This window comes from Rhodnius prolixus, unplaced genomic scaffold (genome assembly GCF_049639745.1).
Source record: "Rhodnius prolixus isolate KJV_2025 unplaced genomic scaffold, Rpr scaffold_37, whole genome shotgun sequence".
NCBI classification, from domain to species: Eukaryota; Metazoa; Arthropoda; class Insecta; order Hemiptera; family Reduviidae; genus Rhodnius; species Rhodnius prolixus.
This window is the reverse complement of record NW_027411587.1, coordinates 830,698-846,007: the sequence shown is the minus strand read 5'-3', so window position 1 is coordinate 846,007 and position 15,310 is coordinate 830,698. Positions and strand designations below refer to the sequence as shown.

At 32.6% G+C, this 15,310-nt stretch overlaps 1 long non-coding RNA gene across 3 annotated transcripts; it reads right to left on the bottom strand.

Moving 5' to 3' along the window:
• Nucleotides 1-2,861: 2,861 nt before the first annotated feature.
• LOC141448475 (uncharacterized) lies at nt 2,862-12,885 on the bottom strand. 3 transcript variants are annotated; one of them, XR_012455081.1, is made up of 5 exons: nt 12,294-12,879; nt 11,943-12,174; nt 11,248-11,454; nt 5,919-6,039; nt 2,862-3,175 (listed from the first exon to the last, which is right to left on the bottom strand). It is a non-coding gene; the product is annotated as an uncharacterized lncRNA (long non-coding RNA). The 3 variants fall into 3 exon arrangements; XR_012455082.1 differs by lacking the exon at nt 5,919-6,039 and having other exon boundaries at nt 2,865-3,175; nt 12,805-12,885; XR_012455080.1 differs by lacking the exon at nt 5,919-6,039 and having other exon boundaries at nt 2,866-3,175.
• Between the last annotated feature and the right edge of the window lie 2,425 nt (nt 12,886-15,310).

Genomic DNA, 15,310 nt, shown 5'->3' with positions numbered 1-15,310 from the left:
TTCGCCTCTATTGGTCATTTCAATGAAATTTAAGGTTTTATATTTTCCCATCCTGCTGGAAAACAGCCCTAGTCCGTCCTCTAAATAAAATCTCAAATCCCACCTCTCCTTTTGATTTTCGTCCCATCTCTATTTTATCAAATTTCTCCAAACCCTTTGAACGTTTAGTGCAATCCCAGCTTTCTAATTACCTCGAACAAAACAATCTCCTTAATCCACTCCAATCTGGCTTTCGTCCTTCTTATTCCACTCAATCTGCACTCTTGAAAATTACCCATGACTTGCAGACGGCTATTGACGACCAAAAACTTACCATCCTTATACTCCTAGACTTCTCCAAAGCCTTTGATACCGTTGACCATCATATCTTGCTATCTAAACTACAATCCCTCTCTTTTTCCAATAGCACCCTCCGTTGGTTCCAATCCTTCCTGTCTAATCGTTCCCAATTCGTTGTCACTCCCGATAGTAATCCTTCTTCACTTCTTCCTTTGTCACGCGGTGTACCTCAAGGTTCTTCCCTATCTCCCACCCTTCTCAATTTACATCAATGACCTTCCTCTTTCCATCTCTCATTCCCAGTACCACCTCTATGCTGATGATTTTCAGATTTACCTATCCTTTTCCCCGTCGGATTTGTTTGAAGCTGTATTTAAACTTCAAGAAGACCTCAATAATATCTCAGCATGGGCCACGAACAATAAGCTTACCCTGAATGTAGAAAAGACCAAAACTATTGTTATTGGCTCCAACCCACTCCTTAAATCATTGGCTCGTCTTCCTAATCTTTTCCTTTACAATACCCCAATAAAATATTGTTCCTCTGTGAAAAACCTTGGTATCACTTTCGATCAAAACCTATCCTGGAAAAACTATGTTTCCCAAATCTCTCGTCGTTCCATCCATATCCTTAAGCAGTTTAATAGTTCCCGTCACCTTTTTTCAATTAAGACCCGGCAACTCCTAGTTTCCTCTCTTATATTCCCCCATTTCGACTATGGTTGTTTAGTGTATGGCGGTCTTTCTGGTGATATTGAAGCTAAGCTTAAGCGCCTCATGAACTGCTTCATAAGATTTATTTTCAGCATTTCCAGAGACTCTCGCATTTCGCACTGCTACGATGAGTTGAAGTGGCTTTTTCCTGTCTATCGCCGCCAATATTTTTTGGCTTCTTTCCTTTTTCAAGTCATCCACTCTCAAAGGCCTTCCTATATTTTTCAACTCCTTAAGTTTAAATCCTCCATCCATTCCCGTAACACTAGATCTCGCTCATCTGATCTCTATATTCCCTCTCACCGTACCTCATCCTTTGACAAGTCCTTCCTAATACGTGCTACCTCTCTGGAACTCCTTGCCTTCATCTGTCCGCCAGGCTCCTACCCTATCCATCTTTAAATCCCGTCTATTCAGTTATCTACTTTCTATTCAGCTTCCTCCGAAATTCTAATTGTTTTAGTTTATTTCCTTAATTTCTGCTGTTTTATTATTTTATTTTTACTTTCATTTTCACTTATTATATTTTCACTTTTGTAAATACTTATTTATTTATTTAATTTCTGTATAATCACAGGCCAAACTGTTAAGGCCTCTATTTGTTCCTGTATTTATTTATTCTTAGGGGACAATTGTCCCAGAATAATAAATTTCTTTTCTATTTCTATAAACTTTATGTTATAAGTAGTAAACGTATGAGGTAGAAGAAACATGAGAATTATAGTAAGGAAAACCATTTTTCTTTAATTGTAGTTTTCCCTAATGGACGTACAAAAATCTGGATTGAACCTGGGACATTTGTTTCCAATAATTCTATTAAGTTTTCTTCAATAATCGATTTTTCACTTAAGTTGATTGGCCACAGTTTTGATTTACTAAAATAAAAGACTTTTGATTTAAGATCCAAAACATCCACCAGCTCCCCTTAATAAATCGATTTTCATGAAAAACATTTCAAACGAAAGCAATGCCTACTCTCAAAAATATTTAACTTTCTTTTATTTAAACAAATTAACTGAAGTGCTTTAGTGACAATCTTGAAAAACTAAATGTGTTCTTAGGGAAATAACACTTAAATTTGATTTGCTTCCAACTTGGAGCGACTTGGTTAGTTATATTATTATAAACGTGATAAGACCTTACATTTTACTAAAATGGCACTAGAAGAAAGCGTAACTAACTTATCGCCTCTCACAAAAGTGTTCTTAATAATAGAATTTTTCTGGGACAAAATGTTTCAAATAAAAGTGACAGGGCTTTAAGTGACAGATGTAATGGGGGTGTACGATATATAAAGAAAATTGATAGAGCCACTTTTGGGAAATCTCGAATAAGTGAAAAATTCTTTCACAAAAATGATACTTCCAATTCCCCGATTTCGAGTGAAGTTGAGTCTCTAAGAGATATCAGAACCAAATATATCAAATTTGAATTTTTTTTGTTTTTTAATTATGTTGCTCACAGTCTGACAGATGCGCACATAAACCAATTTATAAAAATACTTCTTCGTATTCAAATAACTTGTTTTCTGGTAACATTTCATTAGAAAATATGCACGATCGCAATACTATCTCTTCGAGGGTTAAGAGATAAAAAACAATCTCAACATTTAAGAAAGTTGTGTAATTAATAAATTACACTTTTAAAACTTACTTCCACTACTAAATGTATGGCTCTTCAACATACTTTGCTGCATTTTATCCGAATAAAAAAAGACTTTCATTATAACACAAAAATGTTCGCAAAGTTTTGGTACCGTTGAAAAACTCAGTTTTCAGGATAGTAGTAAAATTTTTCTAGTGAAAAGCTTATTAATTTTCATAAAATAAGCAGCAGAAAGGTTTATTGGGCTTTATTATTATTATTTTAAAGAAAATGTATTCTTTATTTTTGTTAAAAGGGAGAGATTTATTTCTTAAATAAATATGTATCCTTGCCAAGAAGTTTTTAACTGATAATTGTAAGATTTTTTTAAAATTCAATGTAAAATTATTGAAATTCATGTAACACCTGGATATCCTCTAGGCTGATTGCCACCATTGACCGGGAACACCACTTAAGCCATGAAGCTGTAGTATGTTTTGGCATTAGAATCATTCCAAGCCTTGGCCTTGCATTTTATTTTCATTAATTCAGTAGTAAGACCACACCTTCCATCCACGACACTTGATTCGTAGATTCCCTAAAACAGGATTAAAATTTCATTAAATAAAATAAAATTACATTTACATTGATCCAAAAAATGGAAATCAAATGAGATCAAAGATAAGTGCGACCGTTAGCATAATACAGCAAGAAGACAGATCACTTCTACCCTGTAAAGAAACAGGAATATAAAATATGACTAAGTTTGTTCCAGAAATAATACAGTTGAGTACAGGATTGCAATCTCACACATTTAAATCTACAAATATTACTGTGAAATAAAAATTTCTTTAGAAAGAATCAATTTGCAAACATAAATACTTGAATCAGTAAAAAGTTATCCATAAAAAAAGAGAGTTCTAAGAAGAAATTAAAATACAGGAGAAAGGTGACTGCACCACCGAGGAATCCAGTTTTGTCAACAAGAAGTAATTCTACGAGTTATGTTGTAAAATTACTTAGAATACAACTCAATAAAATTTGCACTTTCATTTAAGATCACTTGTATAATTTAAAATAAGATTTTGTTTATTATAAAATTATGTAATATACTGAAAATGAAAGTGGCAAAGCTTCATTCAATAGACCCTGACCCACAATCAGAACGTTACTCAACTCTAGGTACATACTTCGGAATTCCCCTGAATGAATTTACAATTACCACCACCTACTTTCGCTGAACCTGTTTATTAATATTATTACTTTCTTTTACTATTAATAAAAGAAGAAATATAGAGCATATAGTTTTTTGATTTTAGGTCTTTAACAGACAAATCAGGTTTTGAGGAACCCTGACTTTGAAAAGGTAGTTTTTATCAATTATTTTGTGCATGAATCTGTACGGGTTAGTATAATTCAGAAATCGGAATTCACAGGTAGTACCGATTAGATATTTCGATTCAGGGACATTGAGGCATGTAACAATAAAGTTTTGGACTAAATTAGGACATTGGAAATGAAATTTTTTCAGAAGATTTTTTTCTAAAATGAACACAACGTATTTCGCACGCTAACTGCACTCTTGACCTATATATCTTTTATTTGAAAAGTTTGCTAGGAAAATGAGTCTCAAGGCAGTTTGGAGGAGAGATAGGTCAAACTGCTTTCTCATAACCTTGCAATATATCGCCTAGGAAAGGGATTAGCTCAATGGTTTGAATGGATCCCGGGTTCGAATCCAGTTGCTGGCCCTTAGATTTTCTCTTCCTAGAAGCTTCTTCCAGTTTACAGTTATGGACAGTGTTCTCTTACAGATGACACTGTCCATAATTCTTAAGACTGGCGATGTGTAACAGTTCTCGATAATCAGCAAGCAATTAAAAAATCTAAAATAATTATTTCAAGATTCAGGATGCCTTAAAATGCATCAGAGAGGAAAACAGGAAAAAGGAGTTAAAAAAAAGCTTTTTATAACAAAGAGAAGTATGCTCTGAATACTAGTGAGGTTCTTTTCAATAGAGTGCAAAAAGCAAAATATGGTTGGGTCCACCATCTTGACAAGGAAGCTGCAAATTCTGATAAAAGCATGGAATGAAACAGCAAAAATAAATAAATAAATAAATAACTAAAGTATGGTTCATTGTTTTCAGTGACTGATTCATTAATCGAATAGGAATAAAAGGACTTTGCCAATTTCAGTCATGATTTTTTATTTTACCGAGCCTCTGACCTTACGGACTTCAGGGCTTATTGACAATATAATATTCTACATTATTCTAGAGTAGGTGTAACTTCTCTCCTGACTGCTTATGAACTGATTCAACATTCCTACATAACCCACTTGTCCATTGAAGGCTATATGAGATTTCAATGTTTTATAGTTAAACTAGCATTAGTGCACAATTACCGAATTTCCAGAACGCGAACATATAGAAATTAAGTAGCTTAGCCATTAAAGTTTTGTAATGTAAATACTATATAAGAAAATACTTTTAACCATGGGACTATTATTATAATGACCAAGAAAGAAGTCAAGGTTACATTTAATTATAATTTTGCAACGAATGAGTAATTTTGGGAGTCTTGCACTTTAATATTTCTACTTTTATTGTCATCAGGGTAAAAAAAATTTGGCAATCAGTAAATTTTTTTAAAAAAAAAAAACAAATCAAGTTCTAATCTTTGAAAATATATCAAATTATTTAGTATTATTAGGTTGTAAATATTTCAGTAGAGAGTGGTTTTTATTTGCAGGCAAACCCGAAATCAATACTTATCTAAATGTTCCTTGGTGAATCTTGGTAAATTACTGAAAAAAAAAAACTACATATAAATTTTACTAGACATACCCGCTTTTGTGTACAAAAGGGGCATGGGCGACCCCAAAATATTTATGAATATATTGTTTTAATTTTATATTACATTTATTTAGCTTTTTATAACTCAATAATTATAAATATAAATTACTATCAACTGTCAATACATTTTTTAAAAGATATTAATAGCTAGTTTGCTTCACTATGTCCTCTGCATTATTATTTCGTAACCCAGGGTTACCGTCCTCTTTGGAGGACGTTTATTGGAGAAAGTAGTATGTATATGATTATTATAAAACTACTTAAAAATATGGAAGCACTAGAGCTAGAAGCTACAATGTTAATAATTTTTGTGATATTACTTTCTATATCGAATGATTTAATCTGAAAATGCGCAATGAAAATAACAATTTATCTTTATTGAGTGAAGTAGCACTTCCAAAGCTTAATCAAATCCCCTCCTTAAGTTTTCATCTTAATCTTATCACTTATAAAAAACACCAATTATACAAACAATGCACTAACTTCAAAGGTATTCATGGGAGCCACAAAATCGATTCAGTAAAGTGTAATCAAGTAAAGTCGTACTGGCAGTTGAATGATTTAGTTCATGTCTTACATTGCTGCATCCTCAGAGGTGTGTCATCTGAAACGAATATTAAATTTAAACTCCCAACAATTTTCTATTCATATGCAATGGTTAATACACGCACACTTACATAAAAGAAAGTAAAATAAAAAGTGTATGAAATTGTTGAAAATAAAAACTTCTGAAACAAAAATGTCTTAGTAACAAAAGGTAATTATATAAGTGTAAACGTGTGATTGTAGGTTAATGTCTAAATGTATTTTTAAAACAGTAGCCATTATTATGGACATAGTAGTAATTCCTTCCCTCCAAAAAATAAAAGTTTTTAAGAGTTGTCTATATGGTAAATTAGTGCTTAGCCATTGGGATGTCTGCTAATAGCAGCTGTGGAGGAGATAACGACTGCCATCTTAAGGCACTGGGAACAAAACTTGTGCAGTTTTCAAGTTTTTCTTCGGCTTAGTTGGTTGTAAATGTTGTATATGTGAGGGTATGAAAGTTCAAAGTTCTACTAAACCGCCAAGTTCCACCTTAGTCACAACTCATTGCTTTAACTTGAGATCTTCAAAGCCCAAACTAGCCCCTTCATTTTATTTTTGGAGTACAACACCACACCATAGTTTCCTTTTTTCTGGTTAGTGGGTGAGATATTAAATACTAAGGTCTGCCCAACTTCCCCGCTATAACTTTTCACACAACTAACTGACCAACTGCAGCAAATTTTACTTTAGTGGTCCATAAAAATATTTTATCTAGTACGCAGTTTGGTTTTTGCGTTCTTAGCCCGCTAAAGGTAGCAATATTCGTGCACATTTTCCATTTTCTAGATTTATCTGAAATACCTAATTAAAGGACACCTAATTACAAAATATATACAAATAAATGATACATAGTTGAGTTGGCTTTCATGTATGCTGACTTTTGTCAGATGAAAAAAAATCGCCAGAACATCAATTTTGATATTTAGGTATTCCATTGAGACGTGTCAGTAAAAGTTTTGTGCCAACCAGAAAGGCGCTGAGGTAGCGAGAGTCGGAATAGAAGAGAAGGCAAGATTTGATCCTTGATAGAGAGCATAGTCTACAAAGTACAACTTCTTTCTGATAGAATGTAGAGTGGTATAATTATGAACAAAAGAACTATGGATCCGACCCTAGAAAATGTTATCTGAACCGCGAAAAAAATATAGAGTGATTACGTTGTTGATAAAGGAGGAAGAGGTAGTTTTAGTTAATCTGTATATAAACTCTTACGAAGAACATTGTACCTGGCATGTCCGGTTTTCTGGAGATCTTAACCTAGCCAATAGTGATGAAGTAATCCTAGAATCGATGAAAGTCAATACTCTGAATGTTTAATAGATTGTGCTAAAATCTACTTACAAGCCACGAAGGAATAATTTGTCCGCCTTCATCACTTCGGACTAATGCATGTATTGCTAGTTTGACAATCTAAATTCAGCCAACTATTAGATCAATGAACCAAATTAAATACCGGGCAGAAGTTACCACTATTTAATTTTTATTTTTTTATATTTAATTTCTCTTATCTCTCTTAAGAAGTTTGAATACGTAAGAGTACCGGCCATGACATACTAAAACAATATTTGTAAATTTGACAAAAAACCCGTAACAAAAGAAAACCCATCACATCAAGCCTGTTTTTACTCATACCGAGAAACGTCTAAAAAAATTTCTGGTTAACGATGCCCAGAAAATCTTGATCCCTATAGCTTTTCAAAGTAGACCTCCTAAACATCATCTGTGACCTGACCGCATAAGGGATCAGATATTGTAAGAAGTTACATGGGGATCTTCTAAATTCTGCGGGATATACGTAGGTTCAGTTCTAAACTTGGAAACAACCTTATTCCCATGTCTGAATGGTGTTTATTAATGGCCAACTCACATAGTTTATTAAAATTTAATTATAAAAAATGAATTATAAAATTTCAATGTTAGAAGAAAAATTGTTCATTATAATTGCAGTGAGAAAAAGCCAAGTGAGGCAAACAAGATTTTTGCCGTTTTTACCAAAGAAATAACTTTTATAACAATTTTTTTTGCATGCAAAGTACGAATATAATTAGATATAAATGATTACCATAATAAAGAGATGGCATTTAAATAACACAGTAGACAATTCCATTCTGAAATTAGAATATTCAATAGCTTTCTTTCAGATGTTCTTTCTTTTGGATTTTCTTTTTACGCAGATGTAGATTTTATGTGAGCGCGTTGTGGTTGGTAGGCTATTAGGAGCTGGGGAGCGCGGGCTCCCAACGGCGGTAAAATTTCCATAAGACCGAGGGAATTGCCATCTTTACATGGGTCCACAGGGCTGCCTGGGGACCTTCTAAATTAGCTTAGCTCACTCCCTTATGAGCGGTAGTTGCTTATACTCCTCTTTTACATCATTTCAATCTCTTTCACCCTCTCGGATGTCATCGCTCTGCACGGCACTCTCATTTTTCCCCTCACTCTCTTTCATTCTCTCTTTCACAACACCAACTTGATAAGCCCGTAGGCAGCATTAAACTAAGATTGAATAAGAAATACTCACTAGCAACTCTATAATGTTATAACGCTAAAACGATGTGCTTACCCGTGTAAGTGAACTAGACCGGAGGTGTGGATCTCTGGAAACGATTTTTTTTTTTGCTTTTCTTGCTTCTAGAAAGAGAAGTTACACATTTTATATAGAGTTTCATCAAAAATTCATGATGATATCAGTTCATCTTTTGATGACCAGATGGAACGCTAGGAAGGCAAACCAACATTACCGTTATACCAAATTTATGATGAAGGGCACTCAAGAGATCTGAATGAAGAGGAACAAAAGAATTAGTCTCTTCCACAAAGAAACCTGAATATTGCCAATACAATTTCTTCTTTAAAAATACGAGCATGCATTGTTTTTGTCTCCCACAGCTTGTTAACGAAAAAATGACCGCTTCACATTTTAGTACCCATAAAAACTTTTAGAAAATTGTTACTGTTTAAAAAAAAAAAACATGGTCATCTAATTTCAAACCACTGTATCTCCTTTTGTGTTGTTCCGATTTTAATGAATTCTTTACCGAATTGTAGAAAAAGTTAGCTCTATAACTGGTAAAAATTGCAATACTTAGTTATAGAAGGTAATTTAGATGTAGATGGTTAAATTCTAAATTAAAGATATGGCTCTTGTCTGTCTCGACGCTGAACACAGTTAAGGTGGTGTGACGTTTGCTCCACGTATGTAACGCTTCTTCAAAAACTTTTAATAGTCATTACTCTGTAAAAATGTGGATTCATTGCGGACCGCAACTATAAGTATTCTTTTATAAGATTTCTCCAGTTGTAGTTACGGTCCAACGTAATACCATATCAGGATATAATGAAGTATTGCTTGTTCCAAATGTTAAGAAAATCTGTATAGCAGATATGTAAACTTTGCATATAAGACAGAAAGGAAAATCTATCCAAAAGGTACAAAAACTTCTTTAACAAAAACTTGCAGTTTATAAAGTTAAGTATTAGGGTTGATTAAACGCTAAAAGGTAGTCAAAGTCAAACTAAGTTAAGTGGTGTGCTACTTGAATATATGTTTAGTATATGAAAAATAGGAAGCATCAGGGATAATCAACCCTTATACTTAACTTTTTAAACTGCAAGTTTTTGTTAAAGAGTTTAATTAAATTATGATTAAATGTGAAAGGAAATGGTGCAATTGTCAGAAGCACAAATGAGTTAAAATTTCTCTCTCTAAAAAAATAATAAATAGACATAAAAACAATACAATGCACACAATAAAGCAAATGATACTAAACAAACTTAATAAAATACGTTTTAAATTAACATTTCAAACGTTCCTTGTTAATTAAAGTTAACCACTGCGTTATTTCAGATACTAGGGTTTATTTGGTTATGTATGTAAACTGAAGTCATTTGTTGACATCACCAGCTTCAAAAATTAATTGTTCTCTCTGCTATTTATAGAAGGAAGGCCAATATACAAACCAATCAACTACTGCATGGTTGAACTTGTTCAAACACAAAAAACAAAATAAAATAAAAAAAAATCAATTGTGATGTGTTCATTCTTTCCAAGGAACAAAAAATAGTCCACTATGTAGAAATGTTGAAATTATACTGAACTAGTAATTAATTAAGTAAAGTACTTAAAGGAGAGTTATCCCATTCTGCAAATATAAAAAACTTCAAACAAACTGAAGAAACTCAAAAATTATTATCAATGTGATTCTTTATCAAAATTTAATGAATGGCTCCTCTAGTTTATTCAATAACTCATTTTTTTCAACGCACTTTATGTCACTATTGCCAATTTTGGTGAAACTGGGTAAGACGATTATTACCGAACGCAGTGTTCTGTATTGCGGCCAAATGGATCTATTGTGATAACCTGATTAACAGATGAGGCCTTAAAGCAATTCAGGTATTGAAATAAGTCACTTAGGTTTTCTAGGAAAGTTCTAGGAAGAGCGGGTGGCCAATTCATACTTTCAGTTAAGTCTTGATTGGATATTCTCCAAAATTAAAGAGTCAGAGGATTCTAGTTAGGGTATATTCCCTTACATTACCTAGTATCTAACTGCCCAGGCTCATAAAGAAAGAAGCTCGTGTCTGAAAATAAATTTTAATCTATTTCTATAAAAAAAAATCATCAAAACTAAGAAGAAGCACCTGGTGTCTTAAAGGCTCTGTTCTCAATTCAGTAAATTGATCCTACAACATAAATCGCATGGTACCGGGGCTAGGACTAAGCTAGCCAGCTGCTTGCCCTTAGATTTGCTCTTCCTGAGCCTCCACCATTTCACTGTTCGGGAATACTTTATTCGGACTAAAAATTGAGCCTAAAATTTTTCGTTTTTTAGCTAATGTTTCCAGACGCATTCCTGTCACTAAAATCAAGTTATTAGGACTCACGGAACCACAATACGGATAGTTTCTAAGAAAATATAATATCGAAACTTTGACAGGACGCAATACTTTCTCTTTTACTTAGTAAGCGGAAGTAAAATGAGATTAGAGATTTCAATAATATCGGGTAAACCAAATTTTTAAGTTAGGAATAAGTTAGCATGAGTATCAATCATAGTTTATACTTCAGTGCGGCAGATAACACTGTTAGGTACTAATTTACATCATTGAAGAAGTTCATCCTCAATAAAAAAGTAATAAACCCAGAAAACTTTTTGAATTGTAATGATAACTTATAGCAAGAACTAGTCTTCTCTAAGAAGTAGAATGCGAAGTTACTTACGAAACCCACTTGAGAGTTAGCTGTCTTCTCTCATATTGTTTCTGAGTTGAATTTCAAAGGCTGAAGGCAATACTAACTTCTTGGGCTTTTAATCAACTCTCAGCTCAACCTTCTTTAGCGAATGGCACAAACCTACCTCCATTGTCTACTCTCCACATCATCTTCCACGTTCATACTTATTACACAACCATCAATATAACTGCAATTCTGTGAACAGAAACACTATAAGGAAAAACCATAAAATTATTGAAAACAACCTCAAAATATTGAAATGCGAGAATCTTAAAATAAACTTTAATCTACATATTTCTATATAAAAAAATCAAGAAAACTAAGAAAAAGTTGTACAAATTGTGCTTGTTTATATATTTTGCAATTTTTTTTTTAAATGATTTAAGGCGCGTCAACGTCTAAGGTTATTGGCGCCCGGAGCTTTATTCAGTGCACTGCCGGCCTCCGGACAGTGTTCTCTCGTTACAAACAACACTGTCCATCACCGGACAGTGAGCTGTAAGAAGCTCCTAGGAAGAGAAAATCTAAGGGTCAGCTGCTGGATTCGAACCCGGGACCTCCGCGTGGGAGTCCAGCATGCTAACCTCATAGCTAATCCCTTCCCTTTTTGCAAATTATAAAGATAATAGAACAATTTTCGCTTTTTGCTTTAGGCTTAACACAAGTGTCAAATGTAAACTTACATATAAGAGAGTTTGACAATCAATAGTGCAGCATATTTACTGTTCCGTAACTTCACGTATGAGCACACATACTCCTTTTTACTCCTTGATGAATTGATTATTCTTAATTAATAAAAGCTAATTCCAGATCCCTTTTTCCGAGTAAAAATAAAGCATAAAGTAGGTTGAGTGTATTTATTTCGAGAAAAGTTGTGATCAAAATAATGAAGGCTCAAAGATTTTGATAATTTTTCTGAAACATTAGGTTAATTACATAATTACAACATGCTTCTGAATGGAACACCAATTGGAACATGAATATTTGTTATGCTTGAGTGGTAGTCCAAAAATGAAATAACGTTATTTACTAACATTAGAATTGGCTTCCTTGAATGACAGTTCAGTTTGTTTAATGACTTACGATAATTGGCATAAATGGGGAGTGGATCATCGATTTTAACCAATTTTTGTTTGCGGATTCTTATATATATATATATATATATATATATATATATATATATAAATTATCTCTTGTCTTTAACCAGATAAAGAAATTCACAAGTTCACTTAAAGAATCAAGAAAACTGTGCTGAATTTTTAACAAGGATTACTTTAATTCTTCAATCATCGAATAAAGCTCATGTCTAAAATATAAGAAATTTTTTTCTTTTTTATATTTAATATAAGGTCTTCGTAGAATCCTTAAATGATCACTTTTCTTCTACGATAGATGTCAAGAAAGAATGTAACACAAAATTTCCTAACATGCACTTTTCACAACTAATTTCAGCGAGGTTTTGTACTCGAATATTTTGAAATATATTGCGTTACTTTCATTCATTATTTTTTACTTTATATTAATTACTTTTTATTAAATATATACCTCCAACCAAGCCATTAAAATTCATATATATAGATTACTAGAAGAGATTCACAAATTTGGCAAATATTTTGTTCAAACGAGATAACCTATCTGATTTAGGTTACCGTGTGGTTATCCTGTTATCTTGTTTATATCTCAACAAATTAAGTATTTTAATAATAACTTTGTACAATGGCGCGGCCAAATTTTCTCATTTTTTGTATAAGAATAGAATACCTGTGTCGGAGTTATCTAGTGAAAAAAATGTGTGATGGCTGTTATGTATAGTACTCTCCAGTTGTGCTGCACTTTAAGCACCTTAAATGTATGATTCTTATGAAAGTTTCTTAAGTTTTTATGCCTAGGCTGTAAAACTAGATTGAAGGATTATCGAAAGAACCTCTCTCGAGTTAAGTAGTGATATAAAAAAGCTCAAAGGCCAAAACAAACAAGGTAAGTATGGGACATTTTCTTGCAAGAAAGGCTAATCATGAAAATAGAAGGTAGGATTAGTCCGTTTAAACTTATTTTTGTAAATGAAAATGTAGCCTCTTTGGTTTTCAGCAATAGAAATAAACACTGAATGAGAGGATGAAAGCTGGTGAAAAGGATTTAACAATAATAATACTTAAGAAGGTATCCTCAAATAGTCAATTAAAAAAACTAAAAGTAACCCAGTTACATCTGTATCACCAAAATGTGAATATAATAATAAGATGCAGAATAAATGTGTTAAAAAAGTTTTGTCTAAACTATGTGCAGGTTGTAAAAGTTACTCGGAAAAATGTTTTTCTTCTCACTTACTCACAATGTAGAATCCTACATTTCCAGTTCAAATAACGTTGGGGATTTTTTGAAATACATAAATAATATGAACAAAACAAAATCATCAGTTGACCACTGTATGTAAATAACATTGTTATTTCTGAGAAAATCGTTTGGTAGATATGTTTGCAGATTATTTCAAAAGTATATATTTACTCCAGTTCATCTAATTTTGGCAACGTTCATCAAATTTCTATTACCTCTTTGAATTTGCGTACTTTGGACATTACTGTCAAAGAAGTGTCAGATAATTATTCTAAAATTGGTATTAGAAAAGGTTGTGGATCTGATAACATGCTGCCTTTGCTTCTAAAAAATTGCCAACTATCTTTTGCTCCTGTTCTCACTTTATTGTTTTATAAATGCTTATCAAGTGGTATCTTTCGGATAATACCTAAACTTAATTCTAAACGCTCGATAGCAACCAATCTACTCTCTTTTCACGACTTCACCGTTAAAGTTTTGGCTTCCAGGTGACACGATATACTTGGACTTCCTTAAAGCCTTTGGCAGAGTTTATCACTGACTACACATTCACAAACTACTTCTACGGTATACATGTTTGCTCTTAAATTGGTTCTCTTCGTACTTATTAGATAGATTGCAAATTATGAAACTGAAATCAAAATTCTCTAAAAAATAGGTGTCACGTCAGGTGTTGCACAAGGATTATTGCTTGACTTTTTTTTTTTCAAACTGCGATACTCTTGTACGTACATCTACTCTATTCCACGACCCTTCTCACAACAAACAAACTTCTATTTAGGATCTCGATATTACGTACACTACGAACCTTTCAAACTACTTACCCTGCACATTGTCCATGAATAAAGTAAACAAAATTTTAGGCTTTATACTGAGGACAACCAACAAATTTTAGGATCCTGAAGTAAAGGTTGCTATTTTAGAATATTGTTCCTCTGTATGGTTACCTTACCAGGAAACATTCATTGACGCCTTTGAAGCAATACAAAGAACGTCTTCTATAGTTTTGGGAGGTAAAAACTTAGACGCACCATACAGTCTGATTATGGAAACTACTGAACCTGACAGATAGCCTTTACTCACGAGAGGCGGACTTGTCTTCATGAATAAACTCTTACACAACCTACTTGACTGCTCCTACATTCCCTAATCACTAAATTTCCATGTCCCAAAGGTGCAATATGAGATAGAAAATTCTCTTTTCAAGAAGTACCTACGAGGCTGATTCTCTAAAATTTAGCCCTATTCCCAGACAATAGACTTGGTGAACAAGTGATATTCCGGCTAAGAATTAGAATTGTCAAAATAGATGCTTGTAGTAAATAATTTATACATAAAAAGTGAACTATATATATTTATATAGTTTTACTGATGTAGTTATACATCAGTATTAGTGTTTTATATTTTGAAATAAAGGGCTTTTTCAATCATTGTGTTATCTTAAATATAAGATAACATTACATTATTTTTGCATTATTGCATTATTGTCATTGCATTATTTTAGTTATACTTTTTTTGTCATTGTATATTTTTTAATTTAATTTCATTTATAATTTTCAAGACCTATAATAAAGTTAATATTGTAACTGCTTATAATATAAACCCATTTACATATAAATAAATAAACAAAAGTAAGATACATTACACTTGACTATTTAAGTTAAAATTTGTAATTATTAATTTTAAAAATGTATAAAACAAATACTTTTGCAAATAC